Source organism: Heliangelus exortis, chromosome 6 (assembly GCF_036169615.1).
Source record: "Heliangelus exortis chromosome 6, bHelExo1.hap1, whole genome shotgun sequence".
In the NCBI taxonomy this organism is placed as follows: Eukaryota; Metazoa; Chordata; class Aves; order Apodiformes; family Trochilidae; genus Heliangelus; species Heliangelus exortis.
The window spans coordinates 127,653-147,194 of record NC_092427.1 but is presented as its reverse complement, the minus strand read 5'-3'; the positions used below and the strand labels follow the sequence as shown (position 1 = coordinate 147,194).

General features: G+C 38.5%; 1 protein-coding gene across 17 annotated transcripts in view; it reads right to left on the bottom strand.

Annotated features, from left to right (window-relative positions):
• BAZ2B (bromodomain adjacent to zinc finger domain 2B) overlaps positions 1–19,514 on the bottom strand; it is a 109,621-nt gene extending 90,107 nt beyond the window's left edge. For 12 of the 17 annotated variants that reach the window (XM_071746295.1, XM_071746290.1, XM_071746292.1 and 9 more), the window contains exon 1: positions 19,335–19,467. The gene's annotated coding sequence lies outside the window, so the exon portion shown is untranslated. Of the gene's footprint in view, positions 1–19,175 lie in introns of all 17 variants that reach the window. The other 5 variants (XM_071746302.1, XM_071746301.1, XM_071746306.1 and 2 more) reach the window with 5 other exon arrangements.
• Between the last annotated feature and the right edge of the window lie 28 nt (positions 19,515–19,542).

Genomic DNA, 19,542 nt, shown 5'->3' with positions numbered 1-19,542 from the left:
ACAAAGCTGGGGAAAAGAGAGAAAGTAAGGATTAAAAAGACATTGAAGGGAAAAAAATAAGAAAAAAATGAACAGGAGAAAGGGGAAGTGGGCATTTTTAATAAATAAATCAGGTTACTTAACAGGAAAAAAATGCAACGTAAGTGAAAGGGGGGAAAAGCTGTGATGATTCTTCACATTTTGATTATTAAATTTATTAGAACTGCGAATACAAGTACTGGAAAGTTCTTTTTAATCTTTGCATATTCTCACCACTGACATAAATGTTTCTTAGGTGCCTGTTTACTGGTACATATAGTGCAAATTTGAGACATCATAAGCAGAAGGTTAAGTTGCCTTTAAGTCCCAGTATTGGAATCTCCTGATAAACACAGTGACAAGAAGTGTGAAATACAGATTTAATTCTCAATTAAATTACACCAAGTACACAATTACCAAGAGCCCTATTCCCAAAACTGTAACAAGAATTTACATATTTCCATGTAAAGATCTTATTCCCAGGTCTTTAAAGAAAGTAGTCTGATCTCTAAAATTTGAAATTTGGGCTCCCTCTGATGTGACTTAGAGACACGCTGTATCTTCTCTAATAAAAGCAATTATAAGTTGCAAAATAAAGCACTGCAACCAAAGGAAATTGGAAATTAATTGGTTATCAAGTATAGAAACATTTCAACATCCTTTGCATCAGATCTTCTCTCTCTACATTTTCACATCAATGACAAAAACATTGGCCAGCCTATTAGCAAAACCAATTAATCCAACTTTTAAAAAAAAAATGTGTGTGTGTGTACATATATATCCTAGTCTTAAAAACAGAAAGGGAAATAAAGATAATTTGTTTTTTATATAGATGGTTTTCTGAAACACTATCAAGTATCTCTCTCATAGAAATATACAGACTCAGAATGGTTTGGGTTGGAAAGGACCTTAAGGACCACCTAGATCCCAATGCCCCTGCCATGGGCAGGGACACCTCCCACCAGCCCAGGTTGCTCCAAGCCCCATCCAACCTGGGGCCTGACAGGGATGGGGCAGCCACGGCTTCTCTGGGCACCCTGGGCCAGGGGCTCAGCACACTCAAAACAAAGAATTTCTTCCTGTTATCTAATTCTATGTACCCTACCAGTCACCTGTCATTTAGAGTCCAAGATATTGTAGGAGAAAAAGACTACCGATATGGTGTGACACTGAAGAGTTAATGCAGACCTAATGCAGTAGTGTTTTTAGGGCAAATGCAGGTATTATTTACTCATAATGTGATATATATATATATATATATATATATATATATAGAGAGAGAGAGAGAGAGAGAGAGAGAGAGAGAGAGAGAGAGAGAGAGAGAGAGAGAGAGCCATGCAATAGCAAAACCACTTCCAGAAGACAGCTTTTACCTACAAATATACATTAAGGAACAACAATAGTTAATTCTAATTCACTCTTGCCCAAGATAGCATTATGTTCTTTAAGCACAAATGGGTAATCCTTTCAGGCACTAGGATATTCTGCTCACAGGGCCCAACAGTTTCCGTCTATCCACAAGCCAAGTCAGCATAATACGACATTCACACACAGACACACCCCCTTCAGAAGGCCAGGTATATTGACAGGTAGTCAACAACTATATTCCCAGTACAAGTAAAGTATTTTCTTTGTGGTTTGGGTTTTTTGTTGGGTTTGGTTTTTTAATTTTCTGTTAATTTGTCTTAATTTATGCCAATAGTATTATTTATACCACAGCTCTGTAATGTCTGGTTAAGGAAAAAACACAGGCACTTGCATTTAGCTGAACTTGGTAATTATTTTATTACAAGCTTAGTATCACATTCTTCAGTTCTGTCTTTGATGGATTACTGCATATATTTACATTACCAAGTTCTCCCTTACCCAGAAACTCCCCAAAAAGGGAGAGGGAGAAGGGTAGAGTTTTCTTTTATTAAAATTAGCTCCTTTTTTTTTTTTTTTCCCTGAAAACCGAGACTTGCTTCTGTTCAACTTTATCCATGCCTACACAAGATACTCAACTTTCTTGTTTGTAGCTCTATTCTGTCAGCTTGAAACATTTTTATTATTCTCAGGAAAAGCTATTAAAAAGAATGGAAGTTTAACCTGTAATGCTCAGGTTTCACTGTAGTCACTCACACAGTTAATCACAAAGTTACTAATATCACCTGTGTCAACATTCTCTCCTAACACTAGTTTGTACTTTCCACACTTGAAAATTTCCTTAAGGCTTTTATGAAGTCCTCCTCTCGGGACATTGTGCATCAACTGTCAAAACAATATAAACTAAGAAGTAACAGAAAAACAAAATGTAAAGATCACACTGAGTAGCCTGTATTAAATCCTCATGCGTCTTATTCAAATGAAACTTAGAAGACCTCAGAATTTTAGAGTACATTGCTTCAAGACCATAGCAACTAACTCTACGCACTGAGCATCATTCCGACACAAAGCAGATTTCAAGAACTCACCAAAACATCCCAAATCATAAAACAAGTGACACAGAATCACAGAGTAGTTGAGACTGAAAAGGAGATAATCATCAACCCCCTTGGCTCAAGCAGAAGGACTTAGAGCAAACTGCCCAAGACTGTGCTCAATTGACTTTAGGATATCTCCAAAGGTAGAGATTTCACAACCTCCCTGGGACACCTGTGGCAGTGCTCAGTCACACTCACAGTGAAAAGGTGTCTTCTGATGTTCAGGGGAAACCTTTGTGCCCTCTGCACGAGGCTCTGTCCTCTGCACCCTCCCTCCCATCGATGAGATCCCCTTGAGTCTCCTCCAGGCTGAACAGTCCCAGCTCTCTCTGCCTTCCATTCCTGGAGAGATGCTCCAGTCCCTGCAACATCTATTACAATTTATTTAGCCATTTATTGGACTCACTTTGTTAGATTCATCTGTCTCCCATACTGAGGAGTTCAGAACCAAACACAGAACTCCGTACTGAAAAATTTCACCTCTGTCCTTCAGCATGTATTTAGGTGTATTTGAAATAATGCAGTAGCATGAAGAAGTATAACGACTAGAAAAAAAAAAACAAAACAGAAACTGCATACATTTTTCCATACTATGAGAAAACATTGTCTGTTTTTTGTTCATTAGTATCATAACAATGCTGTGACATCAAAACAACAGATTATCACTGAAAATTGGAATCGTAAAGCAAGGCAATTCAGCCTCTTACTAGCTAAAGAATTGTGTGAAAAAAAAATAAAGGAAAACCAAGGTGTGATTGACTCTGCTGCCAGGAGAATTAGTGGGTTGGTTTTGGTTTTTTTCTTTAGTCTTCTCTCTCCTTTCCTGTGAGCCAAGTCTTGCTGAAGTGATGACATAAATCTTGGACACAAATGAGGGAGGGAGGAGGGGGGAATTATATACACAAAAAAAATTTTAGAATCTAAAAAGAAGGAACTAGTGGTAGCCACTTTTTTTTACTTCACACCACTCATAATAGATAAGTTCATTAGCCTGGCATTATTCCAGTACAGTAGTACTGGGCTAATATGATGATGGTAAGCAAACAGCAGCATAGATTACAGCAAGCCTGAATACTTTATTAATGGCTACCTACTGGAAATAGCTATAGCTTTATGTTTCATATAATTTTCCTTATACTTCTCTAGTCTTTCTGGGAACAAATAAGCTTGTGAATACTTCCTTCTAGTGTGAGCTTTCAGGTGCTGGGTAAGAACACAGTTTTGATGCAGGTTTCTGCTAAGGCCAAGGTTGACAAAATAACTTATGAACCTGTGGAAGAAAAGTTGTCTGTCCACTGACAGGGAAGATGCTGTAAAGAAAGTGCACTAAAACCTGAGTGGAAGGGACCATTGCAGGGCACAGTGAAGCTTAAATCCAAATATTTCAAAAATATTACTGTCTTTGTGCTTTCTTAAAGGCTGGAGCTTGAGAATGGAACTTCCACCACTGCTTAGCATTAATTTAACTCTGCTACTAACAGTCCAAAGCACTTTTAACAAGAGTATCAACAGAAATGCTAAGCATTTTTGAAATATTGCCCTAAAGATCATTGCAATCTGAATATTTAGACACACACAAAAAAACATAAAAGAAAATTAGCAGTAATCCACTCTGGAATAATTTTATTAACAAGCTACTTTTTACTTAGAAGGAAAAATAGTCAAGATGTAATTTTTTTCTAAGACATAAACACACTTGCTTTCTCTTTGTGATCCACAGACCTTGGTAACCTGACTCTTGACTGCTTCTTGATGGACCATAAAAAATAACCAGGAAACAACCAACATGGAATTTGAAAATTAATCATCTGACAGAACACATCTTCTGGTTATTTCGTTGGTTGCTACATGCAAAATATTCCGGTTTTTAGAAAACCAACTTCAATGTATTGCTTAAAAACCAAAGCTTCTCTTCAAGTTCTGTAAAAATTGTAGTCATGCACTTTTAACTGTGCAAAATCTGTTAAATTAAGTGCTTTAATGGCACCTAACTTCTGTTAGCTAAGACAAAACATACCAAAACCTGTTTTTCAGCAATGATATGATGAGTACTCTTCTAACATCAACAGAAGTTAATTATTACCACATGCTTGAACCAGTGGGGTTTATATTACAATAAAGCAGCCATTTGCGCAGGCTGTTTAATATCTGACAAACAGGTCTGACACTTAACAGTGTCTGCTAGTCTAGTTTACAGTATGAAAGTGAATCAGGTACAATCTACTGGATCACTGAAATCCAGTCCACAATATTAAAAAAAAAGAAAAAACATCACTTGGGTTAAAAAGTAGCTATGACTACACTTTTTAAAACCCTATGATTTTAATTTACCAGTCCTGCTCTTAGTAATGAAGCTACTGTCAGCTGTCTTAAAGTTAACCATGCACACCAGCTCTTTCATAGGACACTATAAAGCAGTCTTTAGTTCTGAAAAATCCCAACTAAAATGAAGACTCCAGAAAACTGTGTATTAATGTGCATGCCTTTCATAAAGGCAAGTTTTCCTTTCACATTATCAATGCAAATGTTTGTTCGCTTATGTAATAATGAAAAGATAAAAAACAAATTAGCATGACTTGAATTAGCACATCTGTGCCCTCAGTAAGAAATATTTACATGTGCACATGGGAATGATTCTAAGGTATTTTCACAAACAGAAATAACTGAATTGCATATTGCTTGCACTTACATAAACATTGCTTGTAGTTACATAAACATTGTTCTATTCGTGTTATTTAAAAGTGACCAAAATGTTCTAATTTAAATCACACTTAATTTGTTCTGAAAATGTATTATACCTAAAAAATATGAAGTATCCACATTCCATTATGCACAGAACACATGCAAGATGGTACCACGTAAAAACTTTCTACTGTGAGTTTCCTGGTGCGCGTGCTACTTTTGAGGTGACAGAAAACAATTCTGCTGTGAGCAGTGTTCTGATAATGGTCCTTTGCATTTTCCTATTGTCATAACCAGATTCACTCTAGGAATCCAACAACTCATGTGGCAGTCTGTGATGCCAATGGAGATACTCTTGCTGAGGAATCTGAGAGCTGCTTGGGGCAGGGGTGAAGCAACACTAACAGTGCCTGCCGTTTTCTCAGCTGTCACAACTACTCTGTCTCCCTTCTTCAGCCCAGGGATGGATTTTCACAAATCTGTAGAATCTTACCTTTCAATGTCTACCCTACTTTCAATTATGGGTGAAATTGAAGGGCAAACAAAAGTTACTGCCTGAACTGGATAAGCACATGAACAACAGGTGAACAGACACAGTGTGGTCATAGTTTTACCTGTGTTGACAACAGGTACTTAAAAGGGAGTCACGCGAGGGACGTGTTGCATAATTATGAGTTGACCAGAAACATTACAGAAGCATTGAGTTTAATAAAAAATTACCTGATCCATTTCATAAACAGTATTTGATTTCAGTCTCTAATGCAATAACATGTGGAAATATAAGTTAATCTACAGCTCCAAGGCTACTAAGGCTCTGGGTCCATGACAATAACAATTTAAGGATCCTCAAAAATGCATTATGTAGAATCAGTTTTCAAAAGTGCATTTCATTTCTTAACTTATTCAGTTCTGTGCATCACAGGCAGCTTTTTTATTGAGATGGTACCTCGACATCATTAGGAACCGCTATGTTAATAGTGAACATGCACCAAAGCCAAACTTTTAAGTACAAAACACTACCATAACCAAACCAGTAGCATATTTATCAGATCAGCAGCCACATGTAACACACTCCTTTCTCTGATGATTGTGTCTAGAAAAGTTATGTTTAAAAAACTAAACCAAAAATGCTCAAACTTGGAATCTGCCCAGAAAAAAACAGCTTAAATTTTTTTACAGCCCACATTCTTCTGACTATTGTGACTGTAAGTGGGATAAAATGTTTCTCATAGTAACAAAAATATCAGTTAATGAAATAAGAAGATTGTTGAAATCTAGTTAATATTTTTATGAGAAAAGACGTACATTATTATGTTTGAGGAAAAAAAAATTACTAAAGGTATTAAAATAGGATTAATGTCACAACTGAAATAGTGAAAAGAGCCCTTAATTTTGAGCAAATCCAGAAGTCCACAAAGATAATCAGAGGGCAGGAGCACCTCTCCTGTGGAGACAGGATGAGAGAGCACCTTCACAGAAACAGAGAATCATTTAGTTTGGCAAAGGTCCTTAAGATCATGGAGTTCAACCATCAACCCAGCACTGCAACTCTACCACTAAAGCATTTTCCTCAGTACCAAATCTGCTTCTCTCTTAAACCCCTGCAGGGATGGAGACCCCACATAAACCTCCCCTGTTACAACCTGAGGCCAAAAGTTCCTCTTGTCCCATCCCTTGTTCCTTGGCTCCAAGCTCCTCTCAGGGGGTTGCAGAGAGCCAGAAGCTCTCCCCTCAGCCTCCTCTGCTCCAGGATCAACACTCCCAGGGCCTTCAGCCACTCTTGGTTTGCTCATTAATAACATCATTCACATCAACAGCACTGACAGGTTACCTGCTGCACTCAAAAAAGTGCATCCTAACAGTAATGTGTTCACACTAGTTTCTGATGTGTTTTTACATTCTTTCACAGGTAATCCAGAAGGATGACAGACTGTATGTAGCAGGTGGAAGGTTCTTTTTTTTTCCATGAACAAGTTACCAACAGGCCTTCTTTTAACCAAATGTGAACTCTTCCTCAGCTACTGTGAGCCCCATAAGCTCCAGAGGACACAAGTAGGTCCAACAAATTTATTTATTATTCCATCCAAACACACTAGCTCAAATTTAACTTGCAAGTTACTTGTATTGTTGTGTGAAGTCTTTAGGATAGAACATTTTTCATTTGCATTTAATACAAGGCCAACAGTGTACTCTGTGACTTGGCATCTATTGTGGTTTGTCTTTTGAGGGTTTTTTAGCTGGTAATTCACAAGAAACTGTAATAGTTTTGTTCTTTACTACACTGCTATCCAAGGAACTAAGCTATTTACACACCATACACATTTTCACTATTAGTTTCACATTATTCCCATTCCTAAAATTCTGTTCAATATTGAAGACCTTCCCAGAAAGATAATATAAACATATTTTAAATAAATTCAAGACCTAAAATGTTATTTTAAAAGAGCTGCTTCTCCATAAAAAGCAACCATGTTGTAAACAAGATTCTAATAATGTGCTGTAAAGTCTTGCTGAAAATTCTCTTCCTTGTCAAAATGTCATGCAAGCACCTCTGACATTGTTTCAGATGGCTTGGGACTTCAACACTTGAAAGACAATTTCGGAATTCCAAATATACACAGTAACTGGATTTTTGCTGTTTTACTATGTGCTTCATTTTCTACCTCTAATACTTAAATTATTATATCTTAGCTACAATATGCATTATGCACACTGAAAAGGTTACATTTTGTAATTCTATGGTCCAAATGTTTATTTCTGCTAATAAAGACAAACACCTAAACATAGTACAAAGCTTAATTTCATTTTCAAAAATCAGTTCCAATAATCAACAAGAAATATCCAAATGTAACAACTATCCCAATGCATAAGACAGTCTATAATTTCCAAAGTTCCCTTAAACAAAAACCAGCAACAACAAAACAAAACCACAAAAAAAGAAAATCACCCAGAAAACCCCACCACTCCACAAAAATTTACTATAAAATAAGGCAGTACTCATAAGAATTAGTAAAATTAGTCTAGGATAAACAGCTGAGGTCTGAAAGAATCCAGTCCAAGGCCAAAACATATTTGTCACATGTTCACTTTGCTTTTAAGATACCTGTGCAGTCTGGTCTAAATGGGAACGTACTTGGATTTACCAAACATTTCCTAAATCAGCAACTGAAAGGTGTTTATGGAAACATGCACCATAGTGAAAATTGCTCACTTCTAGGATTTTGTGAAAACATACACAATTTAAGACACTTGTTTATGTGTCTTTTTATTGTGATTGTGATTTTTATTGTGATTTATGTATTAAATCCTGAAATCACTTGTCAAATGAAGAATCAAGCAGCTCTTCAACTCGTCTTCTCTTGACAAATTATTATCATGGCCTTTTCCTCAAGTCCATAGCAACAGCCCCATTCTCAAATGCTTTTTTTCCAAGTCAGATGAGTCACAAAAAGGTAAAGTGGAAGTTGCCAGAGCAATTCAAGTATTTACTTTCCCCTCCTCTCTAAAACATCTGTTCCCATGGAAAGAGTAAGAGAAACTAAGACAGTTCAGTTGCTGGCTGCTGGCTCTCCAGTTCTGTTTTTGTTCCCATGACAACTGATGTAGCATCAGGAAAAAAAAAATAAAAGGGATAAACAACAACTAAGGGTAGAAGTGCTATTTCACAAAAAAAAAAAAAAAAAAAGACCCTGTGATAGAAGTCACAAGCGAGTCTGAGCATAAGCACAGAAGTATGATCTGAAGCATCAAACTCTTCACTTATAAAAACAGCTGAACAGCATGAAAACTGTCATCTAGCAAAATCCTTCGTCATCTTTCCTTCTTATACAAGAACACATACCCGTAGTTGTTATTTATTTGCTCATGCATATCTGGCACCATAATAAATGAGCTTGTCCCAGGCTTATTGTAGAACATAGTTGGTTTCTAGTTGTTTGTTCCTGAGCAGCTCAGCCCTGAATTACCACAATCAGCAGAGATTAAATCCAGATTATTCTCGGTAAGTACTGCTCAGTCATAAGTTATACTTGGCCATTGTCTCGAGAAAACAGAATGAGGCTGCTGGTTGGACAAGAGTTTAATGACATCTGCCAGTAAAATTCGGCAAAATGTAAGGTATTCCTTTGGTCTATGCATTGTTCTTTAACTCTCCCATTTCCTCTGCCATTTTTACTTCTGAACGCTTTTCCTCATTTGATTCTGGAATTTCTAGTTTGTTTTTGATTCTGCTGAAAATAACAATAGATAATGGCCTAAAACCTTCAAGTACCTTAATTTTTCCCCCCATAGCTCATAGAATCACAGAATGGTTTTGGGTTGGAAGGGATTGTCCATCTGCAGAAGTAATAACCATTTTGAGAAAGGATAATATATCTTTCTTTCAGAAATCAGAAGCATGAAGATTTAACAAACCTAATGTTGTATTTCAGTCACCATGTTCAGCAGCCACTGACCAAGACATCTTCCATTAATACACCGAATCATTTGAAGTGTGCTGTAATTTTGCTCTCCACAGCATCCAAGGATGGTTCCACAATTTAACCAAGCATCAAGTGAAAAGCACTACTTCTTGGTTTATGTTAACATTCTACAAGGTTTTTTTTACTGGGTTATTTTGGTTCCCCTATTACATTTCAATCACATCTGAAATGCCAAAAAATTTTCTATTTACTATTTCAATCATGACTTTATAGCATCTGGTCATAGCCCAAGCTGAAGATTTCTAAATACTCTCAGATCATACGGAATGATTCAAAACTGATTATTCCTGTCAGTTTTATTTGCTTTTTATTCTACTTGACAGGGTGACCTGAATTAATACAGTGTCCTAGATGTTTTTTGTCCTTTTTTTATTTTTCTCTCTCACTAATGTGTCAAACTTGCATTGTGACTGCTACTGAGCTGATGTTTTTAACAGAACTATGCATTATGAGTCCAATATCTCTACCTGATGGCAGATATGTAATTTACAACCATCAGTGTGTGTGTTTAAGTCATGTTATTTTCCCTGCTTTCCTCTGCTCCATGTGGATTACTTCAAATTAATGTCATGCATCCAGTTAAGTTTTCTTAGACTCTTCCAGTTCAGCTTGATCTTTTCATAAGCATGGTGGGGTGGTTTTTTTGTTGTTTTTTTTTTTTTCATTAACAGATAAGCTCAACCTGTACCCTGTAAGGTCCTTTCAAATCATATCCTATTTTTTAAAAATACCCTGCACTCTAACCAAGCCATCAAAAAAATATGACATTACTCATTATAAAGACAAGTTTCCCAGAGGCAGGAATCGGTACCAGTCTGATGAATTTGAAGGATATTGTTTGAAACACTGTTCAAAAGATCTCGACTAGCATGAATTCTTACTTATAACCTACATGTTGCTGATGGTAATTCAGACTAGAATTTTGTAAAAAAGCCAGAATTTCAGTAAACCAAAATCTGTAAAGCATTTGACATATTCATGCAGAAACTGAAATTTTCTTACAGAACTGACTCTGTACGAGAAGTAATCTGATGCCCCTTTGCCTATATAATGCAACATTATAGAGTCTGTTCTACCTTTTTCTGTCCGTAAGCACCAAAACAAGATGTTCAATAAACAAGTACTGTCATAAATTTTATTATGCTACTCCAGTGGGACAGATTACAGCCAATGGGCTCAGGGCTAGATTGACAGGCCAAATCACCAAAGAAATAACTATCTTCTCAAGAAATTGGAGAGACACAAAATAAAAGGCCCATTGTGCCCTTCTTTCAGTTTAGGTTTGAATAGTTTTGACCTGAAAAACTGGCATTAACTGATTCAGTGAATGTCTTTCCATGGGGAGTAAGACAGGCAAACAATACACAAGTACCAGTCATTTACTTGACACCCTACTTTTGTCTCCAAGTAAGCCATTGCAAACTTTAGAATTAAAAACATAAATGAAAAAAAGTTACCATTAGTCATACCAGCAACTATCTCTTCTTACCAAGCCACAGAAACCTTTCAACACAGTATAAGATGATTGTACCTGCAGAATGACACATGAGTCACTCTTCAGTTCTACCCATAACATTTTCAGATCATGAGTAACACAAGTAAATATCAAGTGACTTCCCTAAATTGTTCCTTTGTTTCTGTTAGGCTGGTAAGAACGCTCTACCAGTCTAATGCTGTACTTAAAACAGTGGTCATTGGCATCTCCAGGTAATAAAATCCAACTTCAGATTCTAAACATCAGATATTGTATATCTCAAACATTCTCCTGGGACATCTCTGGAAAAAAAGTGCTTCCACAATCAGTGTGTTCCACAATCAGCAGTTCCTGCTGAGCAACATATTAAAACTTGCAGTTCCACTTTCAGCCAAGAATACTGATTTACTATTTCTGGATCACCGTTGCTGTAATAGGCCTCCCCAGAAGTTAGCATTTAGGGTTTTTTTTCCAAAAAACTAAATTGTTACAAAGAACCACACATGAAATCTGGCACTCAGATAGCTCTTTACAATTTAACCAAATCTTTGCAGAAAACTAAAAATTGTTTATTAAGTTGTGAATCACTGAAATTATTTATGGAAATGGTTGTGAGGGGCAGCTAAACTAAAGAATAAGATTCTGTGTATAAATAGAACATAATATAATGGCAATTTATACACATCACATAACTACCCTAGCACTCTATGTTATAGCCTATGCTGCTGGAAGCAACAGGGACAAACACTAAAGAATGAAGCCTTCCCTCAGTCCAAGTTTTATAAAATAAAAAATGCAGGACAGTTCTGTTGAGGTCAATGTATGAAGCAAAAAATCCCCCAACTTTTCCAAGTGTGTCAGAGATCCCACCTACCTGCATTTCGAATATCTCCTAGAATGCAGAATACAGATAACTCTGTAAAATGGCTGCTTGTGCATTTATTTTAAGCACTTCACAAGATACCAAAACTACTGTAATTATAAAAACTAAGGATTTAGAGGCAAAGAAATTAAAAAGTGATTGTCATCCCCACATGCCTATTTTATCATAAAGTCTTTACACTATAAATGGATCTCTCAGTACATATAATTCATTTCCATGACTGCATAAAGACTGTAGACTACATTTAAATGCTACTCTGTATAAATGACTTATATCAACACAGTAAACTTTGCAATATGGTGTATATCCATAACATCATCACTGTTAACAATGAATGTTTACTGGCATCTGCAGGAGTCAAAATAATACCAATTTACCTCAATGATAATCAGAAACAGTTTTACACATAGTAACAATCTCTCAAAAAAACAGAAAAGTACTCAAACTGTTCTGTATCTTTATCACATACAAATAAAAATGTAATTGTCCCTTTTAGTTCCCAATGCCAGGACAAAAAGGTTATAACTAACTGACTTCACTAGTCCAATTAACAGTTTTGGTTTTACTCTAAAATAAGCATGAATTCTATCCTCCACTCACCCTTTCACTATTCCTTTGCAAAATGAACATACTTGTTCATGCAACTGTAAAAAACTACTTAAAAACCAACCCTGTGGACAAGGTTCAACTATGGAATCAATACTGCCCACTCATGGTCAAAAATACCTTTGGTTCAGTGAAGACAACTTCCTATACACTTAAGCCTTGGGAGAGGGGGGAATATGGCTGTCCAAAAAACTGATTTTTACAGTCAAAAGTATAGTTCTCTTTTGAGAAGTTCCAGTCCTTAGGGCTAGCAGAAATAGAGGTTATCAAAATAAGTGTATAAACTAGTGGAAATACCTCACCTTATTTCTAACCTGGAAAACCAAAACATAAAGGGGGGGAGGAAGGCAGATTTGAAAATCAACTTTACTAACACAGCTTATATGTATTACTAACCACTCTTTCTATGTATGTATCACATTATAGCAACAGATAAAGTTACCCATGTAAGAGTACAGTGATTTCTAATATATCCATTATTTCATCCATGTGATACTCATCAAGACTGTGCTTACTAATATTTAACTACACCATCATTTTGTGTAATACAATCACAACTTACACTTGTGGGTTTTCCTCCAAAAGCACTGAGCGCACAATGCATGAGAACCACAAACTTCAGGAACTATGTTCAGTTTGAGCAAGGTAACCTTGACTAAATCTAAAAAAGATGTCTATTTGGAACAACACAAGCTACCAAAGGACTACAAATGCTGTCTTGTGTTACTTTTATAGGTGGCTTAAATAACAGTATTCTGTATTTAAGATGTACGTCACTGCCTACCCTGACACCATGTTTCTTCAAAGCTCACAGTTTATCATTTTACTCAGTATTTAGTTAAAATTAAATGTCTAATACTGAGGGTGTTCTATGATACAAGCACAACTAAAATGAAAGGCCTCTGTGGCTGCAGTGACCAGATTTCAAATGCAGGTAGATCGATAAAAAAAAGCTCCAAGCACAGCCCTCCATGTATGAATAGAATCGTTTATAATAGCTTGCAAATGAAGATGTGCCTGCTGTAACCAGCTGCTCTTAAATTATGAATATGCAACCAGGACATGTTAAAGCCAAATCCCAGCACTATTTCTAGAGGGAAATCCCAATAGTTTTTTCTTGTTACACATTAGTTCTGTTAAATATACAAATAGCAGTAAGCTTCAGAACAAATAGGACCAAACTATTGGTGTTTCCTGCATAAGGTCCATTATCGCAGCAGGGGTTGCCAGTCTCCAGAACTTTCCTACAACAGCTTAGGCAATACTGCAATTATCTCCTAGCCAAAAAATAAAAATAAAAATAAATTTTAAAAAAATTAAAAAAAAAAAAAGTCCACAGCATACATGAAAGCCCCTCTGCAAAGCTAACACTTTTTTGCTCCAGCCAATCAGATGGCCATCCCTGACCTGCTTGAAGGCTTGCATCAAGCTTCAAACACTTAAAAACATCAATCATAAAAACAATGACAGGGCATTGAATTATACAGTATTAACCTCCAGGGTCTGCATACAAAGACCTTAGATTTATTTATGTCCTAGCACGTTAAGAGCTTCAGTACACTGTTCTTTACACCAAACAGGCTGCTAGTTTGATGAACCTCTCTGCCCTCAGTAGGAATACAGTGTCTTTGATTAATGAGTGCATGATTGTGGAAAAATTTAAGAAAATGAGGCAAAATCCACCAAATTACAACCCTACACATCCAACAGACTACTGCATAATATCTGTCAAACTGGTTTTCTTTTGTGTAAGAAAAGACTTAAGGCTGAGGAGGGGGCTGCAGGGTTATATTGCTGATTATATTTGGATACCACACAACACTGTTCTAAAAGAGCTATCTGATAACATGCAACACATTATTACTTTCAGCGTTAGAGAAACATGAATTCATTAATAAAAATCAATAAATAGCATTGTAATTCAGAAAAGTTAGATATGTATTCAAAGTAAAGGAAAAAATACTCCCTAGATTATTTCAAAGTTTTAGCTTCACATCTGACAGTCTCACAACTCGGATTCAAGCTCAATAAGCAGATTATTTTGTGCATTGTAATTACCAGATACTCTAAAGAAAATCTTACACTTCCTGTAATTTGCAAGAAAACAATAGTCGAGTTGTCCATTACACAAAAACTGAAGTTCTTCATTCTCCCTTACAACAATTCCAGAAGTTCTGTGTGATGCTCCAAAAAGAAGACATTATCTGACAGTCACTGCATGATTTGTAAATCTCCCTTCTTTCCAAGTTTTCATACTGCCTGAAATTTTTACTTCACCATCCCACTGATTCCAGTGGGATCATTACTAATGTAAACAGTCCATCAGGTGAGCCAGTTTTTCAGATGGTCCCTTTACATTTTTAGTAGTTTGAATTTTGAAGTTCTGCACAATTTCTCCCTCAGGGGCTAGAAAAATCTTTAGAGTCCCTTTCTGCAAACTACCAAGGCTTAACCCATTCAGCTTGTTACAATGCCTGACCTACATCAAATGAAAAGAGAGTCTTACATCCTTTATACACAGAAAACAAGACATTCAGGAGGCCCTTGTGGGTGTGAGTAGGAAGGCAGTGGGAGAGATTTCACAGTAGTGGCAACAGGCATCATCCTTCTGAAAGAAGGAAATGGACACTGACAAGCCCAGCACATCTTTGTCTAAGTTCATACCTAGTTTGTAATGTGGTATGACACAATTTACACAATGTTCTGTAGTAGAATAAAATTAACTCAGAATCTGAATCATGCTTGGAAAAAAATGGTAAGACTTTGGGAATCTTCATTGGGCCAAGTCATCTAAGTGGTAAAAACACAAAGCTCCAATCTTCCATACTCTTCTATTAAAGTAAAGCTTACAACAACTAATGAATGAATGAAAAACTAACAACAAAACAAACAAACAAACAAACAAAAAAAAACAAAACCAAAAACAAACAAAAAAAAAAACCAAGCCAAAGAAATGTAACCTATTTGTTTTGATTTAAAGATGCCTGTACTGGGGCCAGGAACAGGAAATCACAGTGCTCGTAACTGTGGGATCCTTCTGTGCCAGTGTCCATGTGTTTAGCAAACTGCATTTTTGGTTAAGTCTACCTCCCAACAGCAAAGAGCTCTTAATTCCAAATACGCCATTATAAGAATATTATAAAACTAAAAGCAGTCACTTACTAATGCGTCTTGTTCCCTAATTCAAGGATATGAGACAGAGCACAAACTTCCTTTTCTTTGCAACTGTGATATTCCATATCTTGTGTAGGAACAGAAAAGTAGCAACAAAGACATTAACAATTGCAGTTCAAGCTGGGAGTGACTGTTCTGTTTCAATTCAATGACACCACTAATGGCTTCTTAGCAGTTCCATGAAATCAACCAGCTGTCAAGTTGATGCATCAGAAGGAACAGTTATGCACTCCCCTAAGAAAAGCAACACATCAGGATGTTTTGCAAAACATCTGCTCCTTTACACTGCAGTTCTATAATAAACATACAAACAAAGAAAACTAGGGAAAGGGCAACAGGACCTAGAAAAGACGACTTCCGTTACTTTCTTATTTGCATTTTCAATGTCTCCTCAAAAGACAAAAAATCAGTCTTGCAGTTTCTCCTTATCATAAGGTCAGTATAAAGATTAAACATATACTGCTGTGGTCAAACAGTGCTTATTCCCTAAAAAAAATATTGCCAATTTGTCTTTTGTGAGCTGAAAGCATCTTATAACATGTTCACAAAAATTAACCATTTTTCCTCAGAGGCTACAAAGCATATATTTAGTTATCTTTCTCCAACACTATTACAAAAACTCTATAATGTTACTGACAACCTACAATAATCTGCAAGGATTAATCTTAAAACAATTGCTTTTTGTGGAACACAGACTTGCAGGGAACCAGCACGGTGAGATTTAGATTTTTAAAAATTATGATGAGAAGTGACAGTAGAATTCAGTTTATTTTCAGTATGCATTAGTCACAAAACCTTATTTTATGCTGTTCAGAACAGTCTGCATCAGTAATGAAAAGGGAATGTTGCCTGATCCTCTGGAGAAATATTTTTTACTCCAGAGTTCTGTTTATTAAGAACTTCACCAAAACCTGATAGCAATACTCCCTTTCTTACAAGTAGTTTATACCATCTCTGATTAAATAAATATCCCCTGCTTAAAGTGAAATAAAAATTTACATAAAATAAAATTTATTGAGCAAAGAGACCCCTTAACAACCCCCAATGCTTCCTTTACACACACTTTACAAAGATTACCTTGGCTACCATTTTTTTTATATTATGTACTTTATTGATTTTGCAGCATTGCAATAAAAACATGTATTCAAAACCAAATAGTTTATTACAGGTATGAGATGTCAAGTAGACTATCATCTTCTGAAACTACTTATCCTCTGCTGCTTACCATTTATAATCTGCCAAATCTTCTAAGACCTCTGTTGCATGTATAATTTAGAACCATCTGCTGTATGTGCTTTCAACTATTTAAACGTTTTCATCTACCTAATATTCACCTAAATGGCAAACAGTCAATTCAGCCACACTTTCTGATGCATTTGCAAACAACAAAACAAACTAGCAACAACAGAAGCCAACCTTAAACCATAAACACAAACCCTCCAAGTATCTGACATTTGCTCCACCATAACCTTAAGGACACTTCAGGTGGACTTGGATAGAAAAAGTTCTTGCTGTACTAACAACTGTTATTTAATATGTTAACTGTTAGTGGTTTTCCCAACACTGAAGGCACAACGCAAATTAAATACAGGCAGCTTCATGGTCTCACTAGTGCCACTGTAAACAGTGTGACTGAATACATCACAAGGCAAGTACATGGAAAAGAACAGCAAAACAAAACTACCTATAGCACTTACTCCTCATCGAGTCCCGTGTATTTCACTAACTCATATCAGGTGACCAAAAAAAGTTTAATGAGATTTTTAAAAACAAAGAAGTGCAAGTCACAGGTAAATAAGAACAGCAGTACCTTTTCTTGTTTCCCTTTTCACAACAGGTTACATAGAGCTCATAACTAGAGGTAAAGAGGTTAATTTATTTTTTAAAATAACCTTAGCATATTAACAATATTTTGCAACCCATATTGTACAGTATCTGGAGCGTAACCCAAGCTACACCTAGCATATATATATACTTTCAAAGGAGAACCTTTAAACACAAGTACCTTAGTAAGCTAATTGCTTTGAAATATGCCCCACAAATCTGGGGCAATTTAAAACTGGGGCTACTGTGTATTTCGATGCTCTTTATCCCAAGTAGAAACTTTCTTCCACAAGGAAGATTCTGTGCTACACTCCGTAAACAAAAATAATGCAACTCTCCAGATGATTAATTAATATAACATCATTGGAATGTTCTTTTAAACAACCAAATAATTGAGTATTACATATTAACTACTGAGGAAAAAAACAAAAAAACAAAAAAGGGGCCGGGGGGGGGGGAGGAAGGAAAACCCAAAAGCACAATTATTTCTCTACCTGTTACAAAACCAGGCACCAAATAAAGTAGATTCTTACTGTTCCGTGGACGTGCAGTCTTAACTAGGAACCTTTAAAGTGTGGTTTACATCACGTTATAGCAGGAATTCCGAGGGAATGTACGTACCCTCAGAAAAATTTCCTTTAAACTTTACATGACGTCACTGCCCGTCCCTGTAACATTTGCTAAACTTTGAGTCTTATCCAATGATTTCCACTCGTTCCCTCCTAAAAGAGACGGACCAACTCGGGAAATAAAAATTTGCCCAAGATGGCGAAAGGCTCGTTGTTTAGAGGGCAGAAAAATGGAGGATATTGTAATATACACAAAGGGATAAATTTCAGCAACTCGGCCCAGGGCTGCAGCTGCTTGTTTCTCTTCATAAGGATGCAACACGCACAAAAGATAAGGCGGAGGGGCCCGCAGTGAGCCGGATGCGCGGCACGGCGCTGGCTGCGGGGCCGCCCCCACCCGCCGCCCTGCCCGCACAGCCCGCGGAGCGGGGGTCGCCTCCGCACCCGCGCTGCCACCAAGCGGGCCCGCGGGCCAGACCCGACCGTGCGCAGACAACGCTCGCTCCCCCGCGCCCCCTCTCCTCTCCCTCCCGCAGCTCCGAGCGGCCGCGCCGATCGCCCCACACCGCTCCGCGCCCGCGCACTGCCGGCGGGCCCGCCCGGGCCGGCCTGACAGCCCCAGCCGGCGGGGCAGCGCCGGGACTCAGCAGCGGGGGAGCGAGAGGGCAGCGGGAGCGTAGGCGGGGGGACGGGAGGGCCGACGCGGAGCGCACCGCATCGCGCCACACAAAAGAGCCGCCCCGGCAGCCGCTGCACCGACAGAGAGGCTGCGGGCGGCCGCCAGCAGAGACGTGACCGGCACGGCCCGGCCGAGGCACGGGCTTGCGGCCACGAGTAAAGTTTAAAATCGCTCGGGACCCAGGCCGTCCCGTCCCAGCCGCCTCCCCAGGACCCACCCTCCGCCCCCCGGCCGCAGCGCTGCCCGAGCACAGCCCCATGGCGGCACCCGCACTGGCGCCCAGACGCGGCCGCCCCAGCACAACAAAGGCGACGGATACGCACCGGCGAGGGAGGGCAGCGCGGCGGCCGCAGCCCGAGCTGGGAACGCGAGCGCGACGGGGCAGAACGCGGTAACACATCACGCGTTCATCCGAGGGAAAACTCTCCCCGCTCTCCCCACGGCGCATGGGGGAGGGGGGGCGTGGAGCGGCTGTAACTCACCTCCGCGGCCCCGGAGCGCTGCCAGCCCCTCAGGTGGCGGCGGGCCGGGAGCTGCCGCCCCTCCCGCCGCTCTCCGGAGCCTGGCGCAGCACGCGCAGATCGCGCAAGGGGCGGGGGCGCGCGCGGCGGCCGCTCGGTGCCCCTCGCCGGTCCCTGCCCGCCGCTCGTGCGGCTTCACCAACCGAAAGTGACGTCAGCACAGCCCGGC